We start from the raw sequence: 8827 nt of genomic DNA, 5'->3' as shown, positions 1-8827 counted from the left end.
AGCCGAAGTCCAGAGAAGATCTAATTATGGCATCTATCAGATCTATAAAATAACGGAGGTAATAAAAGATGATCTATCAGATCTACAAGAATTGGGGGAATACTTTTTCCAACATGGGATTGTGGATTTAGTCAATATCCAAACCAATGAAATCACTCCAGCGCTACCACTACCGGAGGGAAGTACATGTTCTAATGATCCTCCACAGGATGAACTAATGAGAGAAAGTGCGGATTTCCACATTAATGCCACTCCAACATTTGTGGGAACCAGGCTAAAGGAAAATCCTAGAAGAAATCTAAAGAGAGTGCCTGAAAATACACCTTGGGCAAGAACCATGCTCCAGCTCTTACATCCATATGGTGCTATACTGAACCTGGATATTATCGATTTTTGAAATACCGATAAATTGATAGACGAATGGGTTGCAGCCATCAAGATAGCAGCAACTACCTTAGAGCTCGATAAGGAAAACTTCATAAAGCTTGTTGAGTTGAGCTTGGAGGGATCTGTGAAGATCCGATGGGATAATATCCTAGAAGATACCAAAGCCAGCATCCTTTCCATAGATTCAAAAGGCGCGATAGCAGACCGGATAGGAAGGCTTATCAGGATACACTTCATCAGTGATGGATACTTCGAAGGAACTAGAGTAGAAAAGGCTAGAGAATATGCACAGACTCTCTTCAGCCTTGAACTAAGGAGTATTTGCACAGCAAATGAATACATCTATTGGTTTCGCAAGTATTTCTTTCGGAGTGGAGTAGCAATGGAAGTTGCTGCTCTAATGTTCTTTGCAAAAATATGCAGTCCGTGGAGGGAAATGTTTATTCAGTCATACAAAGTACCTGAAGGACACCTAGATTCTATTGCAAGGAGAATGTCTTTCCTTAAAGACAAATTGAAGGATTCGTGTTATCAAGCATCCATTTAGAAAAACATGAAAAGACTGAGAGGTAAAATCAAACGAACTCATCTATGTTGTGATAACAATGATTTTCAAACTATTATAGGAGAATCGAGCGAGCCAAGGAAAAGGAGAAAGCAAAATAGTGACTCCTACCCCAAGAGTTCCAGGAGAATCTTTTCCTGACGAAGATCATGGTAGTCCAAGTCGAAGGCCAGATCATACAAATCTGGGCTGAAAACAGAACCAACAAGGGTTTCATCCCAAGGATCTAGATGAATTGAGGCAAGATCCACTAGAAAAACCCCTATAGAAAGAACTTTCAGACGGGCCCATACCCGAGCCAATGAAAGTTTCAAAGACTGCAATTGTTGGACTTACAGAACAAAAGGACATAAATCTCCTGATTGCCATAGGAACATGGTGAATTGAGAAGATTTGAAGTCACGGAAGATAATCTAGATGCAGTCTATTATGGCGGTTTGGTACCCATCTACCAATTCGAAAATCTTCTTTCAGATGAAAGCAACTATGAGGAGGAAATAGAGACTGATTTGGATGGATCTTCAATCGAGTTAGAATAATTACAACGAGGGAAATAGGCTTCAAACTTTCGGGAGCCTATCAGGATTTTTTTCCAAAATGATGGTGTCAAACAAAATTATGGAAAGAATCATGCGACAAGATTCCAACCTCAACCCATACGATGGATTTAGGATTGGAGGAATTGGAAAAGTCCTGAACCAGATAGGACTGAACCAGAGAAAGTATCACATAATCTACAAAGTAAGGTCAGGTGAGTTGCTATACCTATGTTGTTACTATGAAATGGATCCACATAGGAACTATTGAAGTAGTAATAAAAGCAACTTTTAACGAAGGAATTGATTCAGAAATCCATTTATTGATAATGGATAGAAGAATCAATAATTGAGATGCTTGTTTTGGAACAATGATAGGTAATCTGTACGCAGGAAAATTGATGTTTGACATTCATCCTAGGATTGCATACAACCTAGCAGACCAAGATTTTAGTAGAGTCTTAACCCTTCATCAAGTTTCAAAAAAAAAAGATCTAATGAAAGAAGGTAATAGACCATATTTTATAACTTATAGAATAGCTTATGCCCTTTCCAATACGCATCATTTAGATTTGTTTCTTAGGAAAGAGTATACTGAGATTCCTAAAATTTTAAAGAAATTTGCCAAGGTAATGGCACTAGATCCTATTAGGATACCTAGAATAGGTGGTGTTCATATTGTTATAGAAGATCACCCAGTTTTAGATCGAACACTTAGCTCTAGAACTAAGTTCAGTAGTAGGATGTCCTTTTCAGAAGATAAGATTATAGGCTATAAAGGAAAGGAGAAAGCGTTATTAAAAGCTTTAACTTCTCAAGAGATTAGGGTAGATAACGTAAAACTTAGATGCCCTAGACGATGGAAGGAAATACAAGTAATAATTGACATCACCAAGAAAGAAATTTTTTTCCCTTGTGATTACTTATATCATTTGCAGCAACCTGTTTTTGAAAAATATGAAGGCATGTTAGAAATAACAGGCTATGAAATTCTAGTTGCAGGTGTTGGAGGACGAAAAAATGGGTGTATAACTTTGGGGTTAAGTTTCCTCGAAGATCATAAACCATGGGGAAGGAAAGGTAACGAAATGAAATTCAGTCTTGGTGTTACCATAAAGATTGAATAACAAGTCCCTTTTCTATATACATATCTGTTGATATATTGTATGATCAATATAAAATAAAATATTTCGTAGTTTATATTAATTCAGGATCAGGAATTTGTACGGCAAAGTCTGGAGGTTTTCTTAAAGAAGCAAGGAAAACCTTATCCGTTATTGCAGGAAGGGATTTTTCACAAAAAATCCTGATGCCCAATAAGAAAATATGAGAAGCCAAGATCATGATCGGAGGTGCATTCACATCGCCCTGATTTAGGGTAAGAACACCTCCTATTTAATTTCATGATACATGTGCCGATATCTTGCTAGGTAGCAATTTTATTCAAATATTTGCAAGATATATGAAAGATAATCAAAGGAATTTGTTAATCTTTACTACTAACTGTGGTAGTGAGATATAGGTGTTGCGAAGAAAAAGGCATTTAATAGGATAATGCTAATAAATTTTTGCAGCAAACGTGGTGATTTTGATGCCAAATTAACTCATCCAGAAATGCAGGATAAAAGGTAATCTGGTAAGGTCCTTTTGGCTTTCAAGTAACAGAGACTCACAAACAACAATAGCTTCTATAACGAATGCGAATAGAAAATTATGAACCTTAAGAAAGCATTATTGAAAATGAAATCTCTAGATATCAGCGAGGAAAGCAGGATTTCTCTTGAGAATATCAAGAGGCTCATCCTGAGTAACTTCAGATGAACATGGAAGAAAAGAAAGATATGCAGATGATTATCAAAGAGCATATCAGTCTTGGACTCATCGAGCCTGGAATCTCTACCTACAATAGCTCTGGATTTCTAGTAAGAAACCATAGTGAGATTAAGAGAGGTAAACCCAGGTTGGTAATCAACTATCAAGGTATTAATAAAATATTAGAGTTTGATGGTTATTACATTCCTAGTAGAGAACACTAAATTGGTTGCATGAAAGGGGCAAAAGTATTTTCTAAGTTTGATTGCAAATCTGGATTTTATCAGATTAAGATGGAGAGTGAATCAAAGAAATTTACTGCAATCTCCACACCAAAGGAACAATATATCTGGATGTGCTTCCAATAGGTTTAGCTAATGGACCCTAGATATTCCAAAGAAAAAATGGATAATCTTTTTAATGATTATTTTGAATTCATGTTTGTCTATATTGATGACATATTGATTGCATCTAAAAATATGAAAGAACATATCAAACATCTTGAAATATTTTCTGATGCATGCCATAAAGCAGGTTTAGTACTTTTTGAGAAGAAAGCTACTATTGCTGTCAATAAAATCGAATTTCTAGGCATTCTTATTGACGAAACAGGGATTGAGTTACAGGATCATATTGTGGAGAAAATCTGTAATTTTTCGGACCTACTCAAGGACAAGAAGCATTTGGAGAGCTTTTTCGGAGTTATTAATTTCGCAGGTATCTTCATTAAGCATCTTGTAAGATACAAGAAGAATTTTCAATCACTTTTGAAAGAAATAGAATCTCCAAAGTGGAAATGGGAAGAAATCTACACAAAAAGGATTCGTGAGCTAAAACAGGTTTGTAGTAACCTGCCAAAACTTGCTATACCACAAGACGGGGATGAATTGATAGTCTACACAGATGCCAATGATTACAAATGGGCAGCAGTGCTCATGAAGAAGACAATTACAGGGGAAGAACCTTGAAGATACAGAGGAGTCTTGTTCTCAGAACAACAAACCAAAGTTCGGCACATTAACGAGAAATAATTCTTTGCGGTTTGGAAGACTTTTAAAAAATGGCCTTTATTTTACTTGCTAAAGAATTTACTTTAGAAGTTGATAATATCAATGTTAGAGGTTTCTTAAAAAATAAATTAGGATTAAAGATAGAGAAAACTTGTATTATTAGATAGCAAGTTGAATGCCAATATTATTGTTATAATATTATCATTATAAAATCTTATGAAAATATTCTTGCAGATTTTCGGACAAGAGATGGAGGCATTTGAAGCAAACCCCATCATGTTGACACTCAAGCACCTCCGAAAAAATCTTGAGGAGCTTGACAGGAAGTTCGAACAGCTAGCGGTGAATGCCCAAGTTGTCGGACAAGTTCAAAGAGCTTATCTAGATACTGTCCAGGTCGCAATAAGGAGTACCTTATTAGCATCCACCTCGCTGTGGAACGAGTTACGAAAACCCATTAGGAAGGCATCACCTTCGAGGATGACTTACGAGTTGAGGGAGCATGACCCTAAACATGCCTTTAGAGTGCAGGGCTCTAGACTTGTAGCATCAGATTCAAGTACCGGTTGCACAAGGCCATCACCAGATCTAGTGAAATGACAACAATTGAATCACAGGAAGTGCAAACTCTTGTAGGTTCAAGTCCACCTAGTACCTCTAGGGTTAAAGAGGGAGAGATTAGCCTTAGGCCAATGACAGATACTTTTATGGTTAATAATAACGAATTGATATCTTCTTCCGCTTGGCAGGAATATCAGCGAATGTGAGAATCATTAATTCTCACAAAGGAGTAAACCCAGGCAAGACCTTTATCGAAATATTCGGAAAATATATCAGGGTCTGGATGTTAGAAGGGTCGAGACCAGAAGATTTTCGAGAATAGTATGATTTTGGAGCTCTTGTTTCAATTCATACTATGTCACCAAGTTTTTCAAAAAATTCAAAACTTTCGGAATCGATTAGTGGGACGGTCTTTGGTTCATGGCAAAATAAACCCCCCCTAAAAAAAGGCGATGTTCTGGAGATAAAATTCGTATTAGTTGCTCCAAAAATGACAAGAAAGGGGTCTCATCCAGCATTTCATTTCATGAAGTTGCAGAGGCCAAACATGGTAGCTTTCAATAAAATCAAAGCTGCCTCAGGAGAAGTTACCCTGATGTGCTTAAAAGATATTGAGTGGGCAGTAAGGAAGTGGAGAGGTAAACACATTATCAATATTGCATATCGTGCCTTACTTGGTACATGTGTGTATCACATAATTTGAGACGATTTCAGCATGAAGAGAAGCCTCCTAGCTTGTAGCTAACTTAATTGTTAATGATGTTAGACAACGTATTCTTAGCGTTTAGCTAGCTAGTTCAATTAGTACATATGTATTATATCGATTATGGCGCATCATTTGGACTGACGGGGGTACCGCCGGATTAGGAGCATTGTTGTACTACATCTTTTACTTTTTTATGAAAATTACATTTACCCAAAAAAAAAAATTACCCTGATATCAACTATTAATGAGGACAGTATTTCTATCAGAAGGGCTTGGGGATTATGGGTCTGTCTCATGGAGACGAACAAAGTCAAGTATCCATTCAAGATTTTCTCAAGCAAAGTGAATAGATCCTTCCTGTTAGATTTCATGACAGGAAAAAGCACTGAGTTCGCAAAAAACTTACTTGAAAAGAATAGAATGTTAATCTGGAAAAATAAGCTGCCGGCGACCGAAGCAACAAGGATGACGACATACAACATGTTGTACGTTGGGCAATGGCAAGGATAAAAAAAAGTAAGGATAATGACATACAAAAAAAAGTAAACATTAAAAAATGTGAAAAGCAAGGATAAGACTGTGTGCAGAAAACAACAAAGGTCAACAAGCAGCAAAGCAGGAAAACCGGCTGGAAATCATGTGACCGACAATCCATTGTGACCAACAGCTGAAAAGAACGAGGCGATGACGAACGCAGTGTCGTTATTCAAAAAGAGACAAGATGATATGAATGCAATCACCAAACAAGTTTGGAGTTCGAATTTGAAGTCCGCGGAAGCCTATAAATAAATGTGCAATGAAGCAGTGGGGGATTATCAGAAAACTTGTTCTACTCTTCAAATCATTAGAATTCTGATTCATTTCAATCCTTTGTAGCATTTTAGTCTTTCAGTTTCTAGGGGTTTCCCCAACGAGTCAAGTCCACTATAATATGAGAGGTTAAACAGTTGTCTCCCCCAATAGAGGAATAATATCTATGTAATTTTCTCTATAATTCTTCAATAAAAGTTAGGCTTCTGTTCAACCTGTTTGCCCAAATTTCTATTAAATCCCTGTATTGGAGTCCTTTTTATGCCCTAAGGTACGAAACGAAATAGGGCTGTGCTGTTTTGTTACTGAAGGAGTCAAGTACCTGCGAACCATCTGCTGCGATAGTGTGGTTGGAAGAAGTCCGTAAAATCGAGGATTGGGAATACCTGGAAACAGAGCGGTCAAAGTAAGGTATGAATTTATGGGGTATTAATTTATTTTAGAAGCATGTTGGACCATTTTAAGAGCATGAAAATGGATTATTAAGCTATTTCCTTTAAAAAGGGTAAAATGGTCATAAAATATGCTGAAGGACCAGATTTATGCTAAATTAAAAGATAAAGAATTAAATCTAATATTGTCAAATTTAGAGGACCAAAAATTAATCCGTGACAAAAATAAAGGACTAAAGTTTTCTTTATCTGGGAAGTATCACTTATTATCAAAATCAAATATTGATTCTGTAATAATGAGCGAACACTCTCTTATTAATAGATCAACATCACGTAGTAGGCGAACCCCACACAGATCTTCATCTAGGTCTACTAATGCACTAGTATCGGTACCTGTCGAGCATCTTCATCAAGGTCTATTTATACACCAGTATCGCGTTCCCTCGAAGATCATCCAGCCATTCTAGAAATCGAGGGCGTGGTAAAATGTGATATAATAATTATAGCTTTTGTCTATGGTAAATGTATTATAATAAATACAATTAGTATTACATTGTTATTATATTATTCTCAAATATCAGACTTTAATTGCAGGACACGAACTTACAGTTAATAGTGGACCCAACCACTTTACAGAGGCAATCCCTGATGCTTTTATCACATTTAGTAACACCAATTCTTTTCATTTTTATGACAAAAAAAATCAACACATCAATTTTTGTTGATTAAAGTGGTATGCAATATACTCATAATTTTAAATTTGGGTAGGATCAGAACTTGATGGTAATAATCGTTATAACCAATCTACCCAGACAATAGTTGTTGCTCCAGTTGTACAAGATAATATTTTTTTTTATATAGTTTTTGATACTTCATAACTTATTTTTATAATTTTTCATTAGTGATCTAAACATTAATTCTTTAACAGTAATTTTTTCATTAAAATCATAATTACATGTTTAATATTTATGTAATACTTTCAACTATGATTTACTTAAAATTTTATTAAAATATTACACGGCAAGCTCTCAACCATAATATTTTACTAAAATAACAATTACATGTAAATTTTAGAATTTTAGAATTTGTTCATTTGTTCATTTGTCAAATAGAGAAATTATTATGATTGTTGTGACTGTTAGATAACTTATTATTCTCAAGTATCATATTTTAATTTTATGAGAATATTGAAGGACCAAAACTTGCATTTAATAGTGGATCCAACCATTTTACAGGGCATTCCCCAATGCTCCTGTCACATTTGGTAAAATACTAATCCTTTTTTTTTTTCTTTGTGATGTACTCTATTATTTATATATATTTATAGACATTTCAAGTACTTTCAGCAAACACAATAAATTCTATTGGTTAGAGTAGAACATAGTATTAGAGCTTTTCGCTGATAAGTTTTCAACCAATCTATTCAAATAGTAACTGCTGCTCCAGTTGCACATGGTAATATCATTTGTCTTTTACATTTATAAAAATTACAATTACGTGTTTTTGTTTATGTAAAGTTCTAAATGTTTAATTTATTCATTTTTCATAAATGATTAGTATTTCTATCATTGATTTAATCATTACAATATTTTTAAAATTGACATTATCATTACTTCATATAGGAGATGACCCATTCAACAATGATAATTATGATCAGCTCACAATGACGACACTATATTCTGTGCCCATCGTGAATGGTATTTATTTTATGAAGTTTTGATTTAATTTATTTCATTTGTTTCTATGAAATTCTCATTTATTCACTGGATACAGAGTGCAACATAGAACAACCAAGAAATATGATGGGCGAAGTTCGCTGTGATGTACCAAGAGCCTCACATATCCACATCAGGGTATGTTAGAAAATATAATTTTTAATTAAATACTTTTTATTTGTTATATCATTCTAATATGAATTTTTCATTAATTCTAGGTATAAAAATCAGAATAATATGTGATGTATATTAGTAAAAAAATATTAACCTATAAGGGTTAAAAAGTAATTTAATATATATGAGGCATTCATTAAACAAATACAACCCACCACA

The sequence above is a fragment of the Sesamum indicum genome, linkage group LG5 (genome assembly GCF_026168435.1).
Source record: "Sesamum indicum cultivar Baizhima isolate 11 linkage group LG5, ASM2616843v1, whole genome shotgun sequence".
In the NCBI taxonomy this organism is placed as follows: domain Eukaryota; kingdom Viridiplantae; phylum Streptophyta; class Magnoliopsida; order Lamiales; family Pedaliaceae; genus Sesamum; species Sesamum indicum.
This window is presented reverse-complemented; position numbering follows the sequence as displayed.